Source organism: Cupressus sempervirens, chromosome 6 (assembly GCF_028749045.1).
Source record: "Cupressus sempervirens isolate cs-2001-9-10 chromosome 6, ASM2874904v1, whole genome shotgun sequence".
NCBI classification, from domain to species: domain Eukaryota; kingdom Viridiplantae; phylum Streptophyta; class Pinopsida; order Cupressales; family Cupressaceae; genus Cupressus; species Cupressus sempervirens.
In genome coordinates, this window is record NC_143123.1 from 74560696 (window position 1) to 74576942 (window position 16247).

The window sequence follows — 16247 nt, forward strand, 5'->3', positions numbered from 1 at the left end:
GTGGGAGGGGTGGATTAGGCTAAAAAGAGGGTTAGGGATAAGTTAGGCACTATTAGATTTGAGGGTTTTATTTATCAAATAGATTTATTTGATAAATGGGAATTTTGGAATTAGATAGAAGAATAGGATTTAATTGATAAATAATAGGTTATTTGATTTATCAATTAGGATTATAGATGATTAATTAAATTAATCAGCTAGGGGATGGAAAAGGATTAATTAAATAAGAATTTAATTAATGATGCCTTTAGAGATAACTAAATAGGATTACCAAAGCAGTGTAATCAAATTTAGGTGTCTACACCCCTTACTTGACTTTGTTGTAAGGCTAATTTCACATAAATTTTATCAATCCAGTAGACTAAACAGTGTTCCTTGCATAGCTTTTGATGTGGCATACAAATTGGTAAAGAAAGATCACACCTATGATTTGGCTGAACTCATGTTGCAACAAATCAATGAGAACTTAGGAGCCATAAGGAGATCAAAAGGTGCACAATGTAAATTTGGCTCAGTTCTCATGTGCATATTCTTTTATTTGATGGAAGAATTCCCTTCATTTGGGAAGGTAGAATAGAATTCTAACAAGAAAACAGTCACTCAAATTAATGAGTTCATTGATCAAATGGGAGACAATTTTGAAGCCTAGATGACTAGCTATTTTGAAGACTTTAGGAAGGCTATGAAGCAAAGGATGAGGATACCAGTCTCACTAGTTGAGAAACATGTCAATGACATATGCTTCTTGGTTGATATTGACTTCACATACATTCAGGTTGCAATACCAAGGGTAAGATGTCTAAGACCATTAGGATATGAACTAGATATTGATGAAGCTTCAGTAGTAATCACAACATTGTTAGCAAAATAAATTGATAAAGTAGCTCCTCACTTTGGAACTTATGATGTAGTTAAGTCCAAAATTGAGATAGAAATAAAAATTTCTTCAGTTATTAAGAAGAAGGATAAAATGGTGAGGAAAATAAAGAAGACATTTGGAGCAAATATTGAAGGTGAAGTAGAAGAAGTGGAAGAAGTGGAATGAGATAGTGAAGAAGAAGAAGAAGAGCAAGGGCAAGAGATAGAAGAACTGACACAAGGGCAAGAAGGAGACAAAGAGGAAGGTGCTGAGGAAGAAGAAGTCGAGGACACACCTACACCTACTGAGTAGAAGAAGAGAAAGGCAAAAACATAGCCTACAACTCAGTCAAAGCCCAAGAAGGTAACAAAATCAGCCCCAACCAAGCTACCTCCAACTAAGCCAATAGCAACAAGGGTCACAACAAGAGTATCAACTCAAAAGGCCAAAGAGGTAGTAAAACAAAAGAAGAAAGCTATTGCACAGCCAGTAGAAGAGCCCAAGAAAAGAAGAAGATATGTGGCTCAACTAGACACAGATGATGAATGGATAGAATCTGAAGATATAAGTCAATTTAAAGTGGTAAGTCATCCACCAAAGTCTTCTATTGATAAATTATGTGCTAAGATTAGGAATGGAGACTTAAATGATTTGAAGAATGTAAATTTTAATAAGCTCACAAAAGATGAGCAAAATAAAATAGAGATCTATGTCTATAATATGATGGTAGAATATAAACATACACCTCTTGAACTAGATAGTTCATTGCCAAAGGAATTATACAAGATTGTAGAGGGAAAATGGCATTTTTGTTTGCAAACTGAGAAAGAAATAAGGGTGTCTACCTTAGCAAGGATGTTTCTTGATTTGACTAAAAGTAAAATAATAAATGCAGTCAAAAGGCACAACAGTAGATTTACTCCCAAATACAGGGAATTTAGTATTCTACAAAATACAATTGAAGAGGTTGTGAGAAAAATCACAAAAGTGTGGAAAATTATCTACAAGAAAATTGATGATGTATTTGATGAATAATACAAGGTAGAAGCAAGTGCAAAACAAAGGAAATAAAAGAAGCAAGAAGAAAGTGGAGGAAGAAAAGAAGGATGAAGAAGAAAAGGAGGAGGAAATAAGTAAAGAAGAACAAAAGGGGATAGGTGAGTAACAAGAATAGAGTGTGCAAGACACACAATTGCCACCTCCCAGCCCTCCTCACTCAACTACTATAGCTATAGAGATAGTCATCATAATGGATGTTACTAACAAAATAGCTCAAAACATCAACCCACTCACTACAGAGGATCTCTGAAAGATCCTTCACCAATCTACTCTACAGGCACAATTATGCATAAATCCTATATTGGTGAGTGTAGATGAAATACAAAGAGCAGTAGTAGCACCGCAAAGATAGAAGGTAAAGCCAAAGGTACAGCCTTTTACATACACTTAAGCTAAAGTTTTGATGCTATCACCACCACCTCCACCAAGTATAATTACAACTAATGTTTAGATGTCGAGTACAAAGGAGAGGAAATCAGATGAGAAGGATGATGTAGCAAAAGAAAAGGAGTAGGCTGCCATTCAGACATTGGTAGAATTACCAAAGACTGGCACTCCTACTAAGACTATTTAGGAGTTGAGCACTAAAGATATTCCATTGCAATTTTCCATGCCAAGCTCAAGTTCAACAAGAGTGGCTATGGTACTTCACTATGGAGACCCTAAACTAGATGAAGAAATTGAGATACCCTCCTATGATTCCAAAACTATCACAATGGCACAAATGACTGATATGCAAAATGCATTGGATAGAAGGATGAGGCAAGAAATTCTAAGAAAATATTTTAAACAAAAGCAAGCACTTCTTGATATCAAGGACATCTTCATGGATACCTTCAGCTTGCAGTCACTAGATGAAGGAAAACCAATAATTGAGCAACTATCAGACATAATTGATCAGGTGACAAATGAGGACTAGGACACCAATGTTAAACTAATGGAATGGTCAGAAAGAAAGTTTCAAGGTAAGGTTAATGAGAAGATATCAAGTGGCATTGCACTTGAATAGGTAGAATTGGCCAAGAGAATTGATAAGGCAAAAATTGTTCTTGAAAATATTTTTTCATTATATAGGAAGTTGTGTGATTTTTCAAATTTCACACAAGAAATTAATCAACGAATAATGGAACTTGAAAATATCTAGTATGCAATTACCTATAGATCTAACTCAAAGTTAGAAGCATTTTTCATAGATGCTTCACACACAAAGGGAGTTAGTTGTGCTAATAGCAGAGGAGGCAAATATAAAGGCTAAATTGATGCAGATCCAATCCTTTATAAACCTCATTTAGAAGTCCTCCACAAGGAACAAGATTATGTTGAGATAGTATTAAAGAAAGATCCCAATCTTTCTACTCTTGATGGACTTGTACACCTTGCTGCAAAGACTACCATCTAGCACAAGTCATTGGACATTGCTTTGGAGAATTGGGATGCAACTTTGAAAACAATAATGGAGGTAAATAGAAACTTTTTGGCTAAATATAGTATTACTCCATAGCACTCTTTAACATCAGTGTCAAAAAAAAGGGGAGAATGAACAAAGGAGGAGATATATATTATAGGGGGAGTAATAAGAAAAGGAGGAGATATGTAATTACCAGGGTAATTACCAAATTTTGACAAATTTTGATCATTCTTCATTCTGAGAATAAAGTGTAATGATTGTAAATAGCCAAAAAGGGGAGACAAAGAATAAAGAAGTGAATTAGAGATGTAAACTTTTGGTAATCACATGGAATACAGGCACATCACATAGATCAGATACAACATACAAGGTCAGAATGCAGAAACAAATCAAAGAATAGAGAGGATCAAGCATATTGGTACAGAATTTCAAATTTCAAAGGCATAATCAACTTAGGGGGAGCTATAAAGTATATTGCCCCTCACAATTTTTGAAATTTTTGCAATTTTTTGCATGAAAGCTGAGTGAGTAAAGAATGTACTCAATAAGGTTAAAATCATCAATTCTTAGTTAAGTGTTTTTGACACTCATGTCAAAGGGGGAGATTGTTGGTCAAATAAATAGTATTGACAAATGAGTGTCAACACACTTAACCATTTTCATCATACATGTCGAGTAAACAATAGATGCCGAGCCAAAATTTCAATAGGTCTTGAGTCATAGTTAGTGCTGAGTAGATTACAGTATAGTATGAGCCGAGAAATACAAGAATTGTTCATGTGTCGAGTAAAAAAATCATTTAGATGCCAAGAAACTTAGAACAACATATGCTGAGTGATACAAGATACAATAGGTGTCAAGCAAACCAAGAAATGTAGAAGATGTTGAGCAATCTAGAAATAGTATGTACCGAGCATCAGTAATACTTCATGTGCTGAGCAACACAGGATCAACATAAGAGTTTTTACTCACACAAACTAAGATGTAAATCATTTTTGGAGCCAACTTAGACAAATTTTGAAGGAGAAAGAGGATAAGGACAAGTCATTTGTATTCCCTATGAAATCTGCATGCAACCAATCAGAAAAATGGTGAAGGCATGCAACCAATGAGAAAAATGAAAAATATAAGCAAGAATTTGAGATTCAATTTGGATTGTAGATCCATACCTAACCCTAAGTCTTTGCATTCTTTATAAGGAGGATGAATGCACCATTGTATGTATGGAAGAAAAGTTGCATAAGGGGAGAATATAGTGAAATTTTAGTATGAAGAGAAAAGACTTAGTGAAAGGGGTAGCATTTATATCTAGTTGACCATAGTAGAATAGGGGACATAGTCAGAGATCAAATCAAGCAAGGATCAAAAGAGAAAGAGTAGATCAAGTGCCTAAACCCAACAATTTGAGATTGCATTCAATTAGGTCAAAAGTTCTAATACTCTCTCACAATTGTATTAGAAGTTGAAATCCTATGGTGATAGGTTAGCTCAACAGCTAGATAGGAAAGTCTTTGGAGAAGGACAAGAAAATCCTATGTATTAGGTAGGTTTAACAACCTTCATGTAAATCCTTTAACAGGGTGACACTTCTTGTAAAGTGTTTGTAAATCCTTTCAACAGGTCAATATTGACATAGTGTAAAGCCTTTAATAGGGCAAACCATCAGAAGTGGTTGAATTCATTGTTGCCGTAATTTTGTGGTTGTCATCCCCACCCTAGTTTTACCTTCTTGTTCTTGGAGGGTTTCTAGGTCACCAAAATCTCTTGTATTATGTATTGATGCATGCTCTCATTTTATGTTTGTTTACTTGCATGCATGTTAATTTCAGTTATATGTTATTATGAGTTTGAAAGGATAATAATTGGTACTTCTTATTCACACTCCCCACCCCCCTCTTAGAAGTTCTCATCCCATTTGAATATTCCAACAGGAATATAAAGTTGCATCCCAAAGAGACATAAGATAAAAAGTAAACAGATCATAAAAACATATTCCATAAAAAATAATCTTCAATAGTATAATAATTACCCACTATAAAAACAAAAATTGAACAACCCACACGAAATTTAAATAAAAGAACAATCATTAAATAATTGAAAAATACCTTTTATTTTCATAAAAGATATAATACTTATCATATTTTGTTGAAAAATATAGAATTATAGGCCAAACAAAAATCTACATCCATATCATCATAAAACCCAAAACAAATGTCCCCATTTTAGATCAATTATGACATTAAAAAGCTATAGATTTGTAGGAAGAGTTTCTAGGTATTGTATCTAATAATGTACCAGATGGATTACCACCACTAAGGAAGGTTAGTCATCAGATGGACTTGATTCCAAGAGCTAGTTTCTTAAATAAGGAGACACATAGAATGACACCAATAGAAAGTGAAGAGTTGAACATACAAGTTCATAAGTTATTGCATAAGGGGTTGATTCAAGAGAGTTTGAGTCCATGTGTTGTACCAACAATATTAGCACCAAAGAATAATGGAGAATGGAGGATGTGCATATATTCTTGATCTAGATATAAAATATCACAATCAAGTATAGAATCTCATTGCTACAAATAGATGATATCATTGACTTTTTGAGTAGATATATGTATTTCACAAAGATAGATATGAAGAGTGGGTACCATCATATTTTTATTAGACAAGGAGATGAATGGAAAACTACCTTCAAGACAAGGGAAGGATTGTATGAGTGGTTAGTCATGCCTTTTGGGCTAACCAATGCACCAAGTACTTTTATGTGGCTCATGATGAGGCAGTGAAGGAGTTTCTAGGTAAGTTTGTCATTGTTTAGCTAGATGATATTTTGATATTTAGTAAGACATCAGTGGAGCATTTCATGATGCATGGGTAAGTACACCAAGTTGTGGTGCCAAAAAGATGACACCCATTTTTTTCTTCTAAGTTTCAATAATGTGTATGTGCTATAGTGTGCACGCGCTATGGCTTGGGTATCCCAAGCCATAATGTGTACATGCTATAGGGAATACATGCTATAGTGCGTACACATTTTTAAAACCCCAAATTATTATAAATGGGCTACAAACCCATAGCCCATTCATTTTTTCCTCATTTTCCAACTTCCTCTCCTCATAGTGCATATGCGAATTGAGAAAATTGAAGATTTTTTCCACCCACCTCATCAATATGTCTCCTCATTGTCAAAGTTAGAGATCATGATCATGCCCTATGTTTTCCAACCTTCTTTTTGCATTGTTTTTATGCTTTTTGTATTGTTTTGTAGGTTTTTAAAAAAAAATTCTTTAAATTTATTTATTTATTTAGATTGCAATTGATTTCTTATCAGAAAATGTGAATAATGAACCATAAAATCCCCAACAAGATCAAAACCAAAACCCTCAACAAGATGAGAATCAAAACCCTCCACAACAAGAACAAAAAATTCTGCAACCTACACTAATTGGAAGACCTCCTCCTGGCACACAAGAAAACATAATAAATTAAATAGATAGAGGTAAAATAGAATTAGAAGCACTCATTGGTAGGTTGAAAGCTTGTGGACAAACCAATCCAATGAGAGCTCAATTGGCATCCTCCCAGGAGTCCATTAAGACCCACGTAGCTTCTATTAGTGTTCAATTAGATATTTGGCAGGTTAAGAGGGATGAACAAAAAAAAAAATTTGCAAAAAAATTATCATATAAAGATGCAAAAAAAAAAAAAAAATACGAAAAGGTAGAATTTGTACATTGTTTAGAAAGCCTAGTGAACAAAATACTATTAGAGAGTCAATTAAACGATTCCCCATCCATTGGTGCATACATGATGGTATTAGAAATAATTTCTAGGATAGGTGGTGGATGGTTTTTGATGCCCCTCCTTGCAATAATCATGAGGTCTCAATGTATTTCTTAAGGAAATTGTATTGTGAGTTTGTCCTTAGGGAGATCCCCAATTATTTTGATATATTAGAATCTCAGGGTAGAGGTGGGTGGTCATCATTTGAGAGGTCGAGGGCACGTCATGACCCTAATGTAGTTAGGGCATCTGTGGTCAAGCCACAGGGTGAGCATGTGACTATTCCTTCAGTTGTGAAGGAACATGTAGAGGCCAACACTCTAGGGACTATTAATGCTTTGATGCAGACTCTCATTCATTGCATAAGTCCATTAGTTGAGGAGGAGCCTTTTGTGCATTGTGATCACTGATCAGTTCCTGAATGAGACATTTGGCATTGACACATATGTAAATTAAAATTATAATAAAATAATTTGATCACATTTCATATGTGTAGTGAATGACTAATTAATTAGCATATATTGACATTGTTCAAAATTTAGGGTCAAAGTGTTGGTGGCCCTAGTAGCAATTCATCGACCCCATTTTTTGTCTCATCGATGAGTCTAGAGGTGTGTATCAATTTAATCATTTAAATTAATACATACATTTATTAAGTAATCATATGAAGGATTGAAAAAAAAAATTATGCATGTGCATTAGTTCTCTACAGGACCATCGACATTCACTACAGACTCTAAGCTTAGATGTGATATGAGCTTCATAGAGGTACATTTGTTTCATGTTAATCTAATTCATTTGATTATATTTATTTCATGTTTCATGTTACATGTAACGTGTAATGTATGACATGTAGCTCTTGACATCTGAGACTCCTCCTCATCTTTGGCAGTCCATTGATCGTTGAGTGGCTACAGCTATGGCTAGTTCACAACCATTGACTGAGGTATGAAAGAATTTTCTTGGTTTTAGTTTTTGTTTATAATAGTTAGTATCAAATTTTCTAATGTTATTTATGAGTGATTATATTGATTGAATTTTTGTAGGGTCTTGTTACACTCGATCATCCATGAGCCTTCGAGGTGGACTTGCAGAACGACTATTTGATGGTGGTAAAAAAATAATTAATTTTGTTTGTACATATATTTGATTTCAATGTATAATAATGATTGATTCATATCTTTTTCTTTTTTATTAGTTTGAGTTAGAGAAGAGCCTCAACAAGAGGATGGGCGAGCATGTGAGGAAGACCCCATCATTATCATCATCTCTGTCCACATGATGACTAAAAACCTCTAGAGATTTTTTTCCTTCCCCTCATGGGAAGGAGAAGATATAGTTGATATACATACATGTATAGGCATTAGCGAACATATATGTTGGATTTTATGTTAGTGGACATATTCAATATACATTTGATGTATATATGACATTTTATATTTGATGTATGATATTTATTTGATTCATGGCATTACTGGTTAATATATGATATGTTTGTTCATGTACGACATTATTGGTTATTATAATATATTATGTGTTTGTTAATGTATGACATTATTGGTTATCATTTTATATTATATGTTTGTTCTTGTCTGACATTATTGGTTATCATAATATATTATATGTTCCTTCAGGTATGACACTATTGGTTAACATAATATATTATATGTTCATTCATGTATGACATTATTGGTTATCATAATATATTATATGTTCATTCATGTATGACATTATTGGTTGTCATAATATATTATGAGGTTGCATGGGTACTTGTACTCACACCCCTGGTACTTATACCCACATACCCAAGTACCAGGTACACATATCCCAAGTACTGAGTACACATATCCCAAGTACCAGGTACTCAGTGGAGAGCATCATAGCTAAGGACCTTGATTGAGATTTTGGATTATTTTTTTCAATTTTTTGTTTGTGTATCAGCTCATTGTTTATCAAGCTTAATTCAATACCTAATCAGTTTGAAACTTTGATAGACTATTGATTAACAATAAATATTATCACTATTTAAGCATAAGTTTATCATTTCCAATATGTCATCATCATATGATTTATGATCTTGTTCATGTTTAAAGTTTTCCTTCTCTTTTATTTGTTTATCAAGCTTAATTCAATACCTAATTAGTTTGAAACTTTGATACAATATTGATCAACAATAAACTTTATCAGTGTTAAAGCCAGAAATTTGTCATTTGCAATATGTCATTTTCATATGATTTATGATCTCTTGTTAATGTTTAAGCCCTTCCTTCTATGTTATGCATCTAAACATTTGTCATAAACTATTATTACAATCATATAACAAATCTGAAACTGAAAACAATACATTACATTTGCAAACTTTATCATTGTTCTTGATTTGAAAAATCATTGTCATGAATCATAAATTTAGGTTTTCAATAAATATAAAAGTATAATTAAAAATAAATTTTTACATACCTAAGTACCCCTATCCCCTATTATAAAAAATAGTTGTACCCATACCCTAAGTACCCCAAGTACCCCCGTCCCCATGCAACCTTGTATATTATATGTGGATCTTGGTGTTTTCTATACACTTATGTGGTCTATAGGATCTCTTGCTACTTAGAACATCCCTTGACCTTGCCCAACCTCCTCACAAGGTTAATTAATCCAAACTTGCAACATCACTCCTTTGCTCTTCTAAGAATAGTATCCCTCCAAATATTTTATAGGTCTACTAGGGTACCATAGCACTCCCTAGTCCAACCAAGGTTTCCATGATGTCCTAAGGTGTTATTGGAACACTTGTACTCTTCTTGAATGGATAAAAATAATGGGTTTGCACTTGATTTCAAGATTTCTTCACAAAAGGGCTACAAGGAGAGCCCCTAATTAGGCCTCCACCTAGATTTCTAGGGCCAATAGCTCCTTTGTCTTAGAGTTTCAACACCTCTGGCCTTAAGAAAAATTGATACATAAGACCCATGCTCAAGGATTTTTAGGGTCTCAGGGTGCGTACAAGTCGTACAACAAAAATAGCAAAATTGAGGGTTTGGTAGGGTTTTTTTGGCTGCTTGTTGTCCCCACTTTTAAGACACCTTCCACACATCATAAAGACTCCTCCTCCACAATTTATAACCTCCTCATACCCCTCTTCAATACCTTAGAAGGGCAAGTCTTCATTCATCAATCATTTCTCTCGAGAGCTCTTTCTTTGGTGACAGTCCCTAGCCGGGCATTGCCTACCTTGCCTAGGGCTTGGTAAAAGAACTCTTTACACTCACTTTCAGGGCCCTTGCTTGCATAATATAATACATTAGGGTCTATAGCCTTGAAATCTAGAAGACCATGGAATTTCCATAGTAGAGACAAGACTTACAACCCTTTCTTGATAAACAACTCCAAAACTCGTAGTAGACAGGTGTCTTTGAAGAAATTTACAAAACCTTTGAAAACTTGGTCACAAACTATAACTAATCCATGGGAATATAGAGGCTGCAAGTATCTAATGTTTTTTAGCTATTACAGAGAACTTTCATATATCTATTGCTTGACCTCATTCAATCCATGTCTCCTAGCTTAAGGCTCTACTATCATGGCATTAATATCCTTAAAAGTGTATTATGCCAATGCTTTAAGATAATGGGATGCATGTACCATGTTCATCTGTGAAAACCTACTTTCCTAAACCTTTTTGTTCTTTAACTTCTTGAATTTGACACTTTGTCTACTATACAAATCATTTTTCACATCACCAACAAGACAACAATGAACTTCATTGTTTTGACATCGTTTGGAATCCCTTTGCTCATTTAGCCCGTGAGTTTTGGAGCACCTATTGTCATCTTCTTTAACACTACTATTGCCATAATGCTATAACTATCACATTCTCCAAAGGGAAAACCTCACTATTTCAATGTCTTATCCTTAATGCTATGACAATTGCACATCTTTGGACCTCTAGATTTGTTAGGTTCTTATTCATTAGATCACCATTCATCATAACAATATAATAATATATTGATATAGTGTAGCCTCAAAATCACCATATATCACTAGTGCACTGACATGTATGCAAAAATATTTGAAAGCCTTTGTTGAATTCTCAGTTCATGCTACGTGAAACTTGTAAATTTATTCTAATAGAGTTCAACATTGAAAAAATAGGAGTAGATAATAAGTTTCCTCAAACTACCAACCTACCATCACCTAAATGGCATTTGGAGCTCCTCTTCATAGCTTTAGAACTATGATTGTTCCATTGTAGTTATCCCTTTATGAGCTAACTCACAACTTTACAACTCATTTTAGTATTTTATTGTGAGTCATCTTGCACAAACAAAACTAGATGTTTTGTTAAAAGATCTTTGAAACATTTTAATTTATTACTCCTACTATAAATAGTATTAAATGTCTTCTATTCTATTACACATGATTACTAGATTTATTAAGATTTTTGTCTCACTATGTCTTATATTTTGTTAAATTCGTTATCATATGATCCATTAAATTAATTCTTATATACCTCTACCATAAAGGTTCTCCATGCTTTTTACCATATGACTATAATCTATGTGATATGGTAGTAAACTAGCTTTTAAGAGGTTTTTCATTATACTTTAATCAATCATTGATCTCAATTGGACACCTCTATTCCATTTGCACATAACTACTACATAGGCTTCTCACATGTACTTTTTCACTTGTTTGGACCAATAAATATTGTTGTGCTTAGTTGAAAGAAAAGTCAGAATGATTTTAAAGATTTTCATGACCGTACTTTGCCACTTGACATTCTTTCACTTATTCCATCTACATAGGAAACGATTCCACATTCTTTAATCCTACCACAAAGCCCTAGAAATGAACACGAATATTGAGTTTAATACCATGTCATTTTTTTCATGGAAATTAGCATTTTGATAAATATTTAAGAGTTTTTCTAGAGATGTTTTTAGATACATTACTACAAAGGTTTCAATAGTTGTTCATCATACTCACTATTGTTGCTAATAGCCTAGTTAGTAATGACATGTTGAGAAAGAGTTTTGCAGGGACCTAGGAGGAAAAGTTAAATTGGATTGGTCCCAAGATATTATACTAGTGGGTAAAGAAATTGTGACACTCCAACCAAATGGAAAGTCTATGTACATTCCTTTCATTAGAAGATCCCCAAGCCCAAATTCTATGCACTAGGTGTTAAATTTCTAACTACATTATATTAGGAGGGGAAGAGGTTGTTGAATCTAAACTTAATAATAAGGATTCCCTATAGGATATCATGAGCCTCCATCATTGGATGAGATGACATATCTAGTTTCCATAGTCAAAGATCGCTGCCCTGTGGCATTTAGTGACCCTTAGGGATGTTTCAGTTTGGCATGTCTAAGAATGTTCGAGCACTCAACGGGATGGGATGAGCTTGGGGCTAGTGTTTACCTAGTCACTAGAAGCTAATAGAATAGACAGTTTGATCCCATGATGAAAGGTGAGAGAGATTTGGCAGTTGGTAACTTTGTACTGGCCAACACTACAAGTTTCAGCATCAACTAAGATAGCATCACAAAATCAAAATGGAGTAAGATCTCCAAAAAGTGAGAGAGGTTATTGTAGGTCTTTGCAACATGGTCTTATAATACCTAGAATCACATCCATACCTTGCATGAGCTCCAAGATATGCCCCATCAAAGATCACAGTCCTATCGTAGCCCTATAGCATTTAGTAACCCTCGGGGATGTTTTGGTTTGGTGTGCCCGAGAATGTTCGAGCACTCAACAAGATAGGATGAGCTTGGGGATAGGGTTTACCCAACCACTCAGAGCTAACAGAATAGATAGTTTGATCCCACGATGAAAGGTCAGAGATATTTGGCAGTTGGCAACTTTGTACTGGCCAATACTACAAGTTTCAGCATCACCTGAGATTGTGTCGCAAAATCAAAACAGAGTAAGATCTCCAAAAAGTGAGAGAGGTTATTTTAGGTCTCTATACTACAGTCCTATGGACCTTGAATCACATCCATATCTCACACGAGCTCTGAGATATGCCCTATCAAAGAATGCTACCCTATGGCATTTACTGATCTAGTGATCCCACAATAATGGCTTCCACTTTTTGACCAATTTTGACATTGAAATCAATATTTTTGCAACAAGTGTCACGTTCAACTAACTATATCTCGAAAAATATAAATAATTTCAAGATGACATAAACTAATGATTTTGAGTACTCTCTTCTTACTTTGTAACCATATTTTTTAATCTAAAAAAAAAAATTATTTAGGTCAATTTTTTCATCTCTTTTGAAAAGTGGTACATAATAAAATTCAATATTTTTAAAGAGTCTCAGTCTGTTTGAAAAACATAACTTTTTTTCTAGAAATGATAATGACATAATTCTTTTGGTGTTAGATTTGTAACATCAATATCCAAAGGATCCATTTGGTTTGATTCATTTTGATTGAATATTGTATAGGTTATGAAGTTTTGAAGTGACATGAATCATAATTTAAACATACGTTCTGTTTGACATAGATAATTTGAAGTCAATTTATCAAAAACCTTTTTTTTTTTGTGAATAGAAAGGTATCTCAATAAGCTAGTTCCTACATATTTTTCAAAAAAAATTTGACCTAATTTATTAATTTTCCCGAGGTGTCGAAGTCGGTTGATGCTCAATCGGTAATGAACCTATAATGATTTAAACTCATCTTTGAAAGTATTAATGACTAAAATATGTATTATAATTATAGTCATTGGAAAGCTTGCTCCGAGAAATTTTTTTTAATATTATTTATTTTACAATAGGAGATCATTCTCATACAATTAAGGGTGTGAAAAGTGCAAAATAAAAATAAAAATGAAAAAAGTTTTGCAAAATTATTGTTTTTATGCATTCACGTGAACAAAATGTTCACACGAACATTTAATGTATGTTCACGCAAACACATGTTCGCATGAACATACGTGCATAACTTTATCGGGAGTCAAAAAATTAGTCTTGCATGTTCGTGCGAACATGTAAAATGGATTATGTTAAGTCGAACATACGAAAAAGACAAAAATTCTGGCGTGCTCTTTAAAAATTGTGACAGCGATATACTTGAATCTGTACAGTGATTTTTTAATCTAATTATTGCTCAAAATTTATCTTGAAGCAAGGGATAAATTTTTTATTTTTTAAAATTTTATAATGTGAAACAAAAAAAAAGGCAAAAAAAATATGCATGGAAGAGATCTGATGAAGAAAAACAAAGAAATATTTAGAAGACTTTGACACATTATCATCGAATTAAACAAGGTGAAGAAAATGTTGAAGAAGGCTCAATAAAAGTAGAAGCAGTGCATATGGGAGAGGGGTCAGGAACACTTCCTACAAAATCTCAAATAATGAATGTTGAAGAAGGTTCGAGATCACTCCCTACAGAGGTTCAAATAACAGAAGTTAAAGAAGGGTCAGAATCTTTCCCTACCAAATCTCAAATAATGGATGTTGGAGAAGGCTCAAGATCAGTCCCTATAGAAATCCCAGTAACAGAAGTCAGAGAAGGGTTGAGATCAAGTGCAAAAACTGGTATGGATGAACTCTTAAATATTGCCCAATCTGTAAAGAATGGTATTTCTGATAAGAATTTAGATCATTTACTTAAAATGGATGTGGATAAATTGAGAAAACTTGCAGCTAGTGTTCAACCATTAAGTTTGTCTAAGAAAAGGGCAATGAATAAGAAGATAAGAGAAGTTATGACTCTATTTGATAACAGTAAAACACTTGAATAAGCTCAATTGCTTTCTCTTTTGCTTATGCAAAAAAAGTTGCAAGAGGCATTGAAATTGTTAGGTTTAGACACTACATTAAAGAAGAGAAGATTTTCTAGCATGCAAATCGATTTGATTGAAAATGTTAAACAAGGTTTGAGAAAAATAGGAAAACACTCTCGAACTAAAGATAAATCTGTGGCAAGAAAAGTGATGTTGATGTCTGTTGTAAATAAGAATATGACTCAAAATAGACAAATATCTTCAATTTCATCTGAAATGGATTTTAGTAGGAAAATAATGAGACAATATGTTAAGAGAAGATTAATTGTGGATGACAGTATTATGGAGGGCAACTGGGCAATCATGTGTAGAGCACCTTGTTCTAATAGGATTGAAGAGTTTTTAAAAAATTTAGTCATATCAGTTTGGATTGATAACACTCATCCTTCATCAAATAGTAGAGATGTTATTAGGTATAGGATTGCACCTGGTCAATATGAACATCATACAAAACATTGGTTGGACACAACATAGCATGAGTTATATGTGTCATTTTGTAGTGAACATCCTAATGTAAAAGTTGGGAAAACATGGTTTGAAAAATTGAAGCCATACTTTGTGAGGTCAAACAAAGTGTTTGAAACTTGTTGTTGTCATCATCATATTGAGTTTGATCTTCACTATCAGGTATTTCAAAAGTTTGTAGAAGACACATATGGTTTTCATGCTACTCCTCCTAGTAGGAGAAGTGATTTTATATCATCCATTTTGTGTGACAACATAGATGATCCAGCTAGTAAAATAAATTGCATCAAAGGATTATGTGAAACATGTGGTGAATTGGCTCTATTTCTTTTGATAACTAGAAATATTGATGTAACAAAAATATTGAATTGCAAAAGTTACAAGTATGTCAAGAATTAAACAAAGTTGGGGAAAGAAAAAAAAAGGTTGGAATATGTTGAAGAGGAGTTGGTTGTTCTAACATTTATGGACATATTTAAGAAATTGATTCAACCTTATATTCATCATGCATTTTTCGCAAAGTGACAAGCACAATAGTTTCAAACTCTGAGAGATAATTTTCCACTTGGAACAATTATATCAATTGTTGATTTTGCAGAGAACTATTCATTTGTTCATCAAAAAGTAATTCAATCAGATTATTACTTTAATAAGAAGGTTACTATTATGGTACATGTTTTTTATAGACATGCACAGTTAGATTTGGATAGTGTTCAGAGTATAGTTCAAGCATGAGTAATTATAAAGGAATATCATTTTTATATAAGTGATGATAAAGAACATGACATTCACTATGTAGAACATTGCTTCAATATGTTATTTTCTTATTTGAAACAAAGAAACATAAATGTTGATAAACATTATGTTTGGT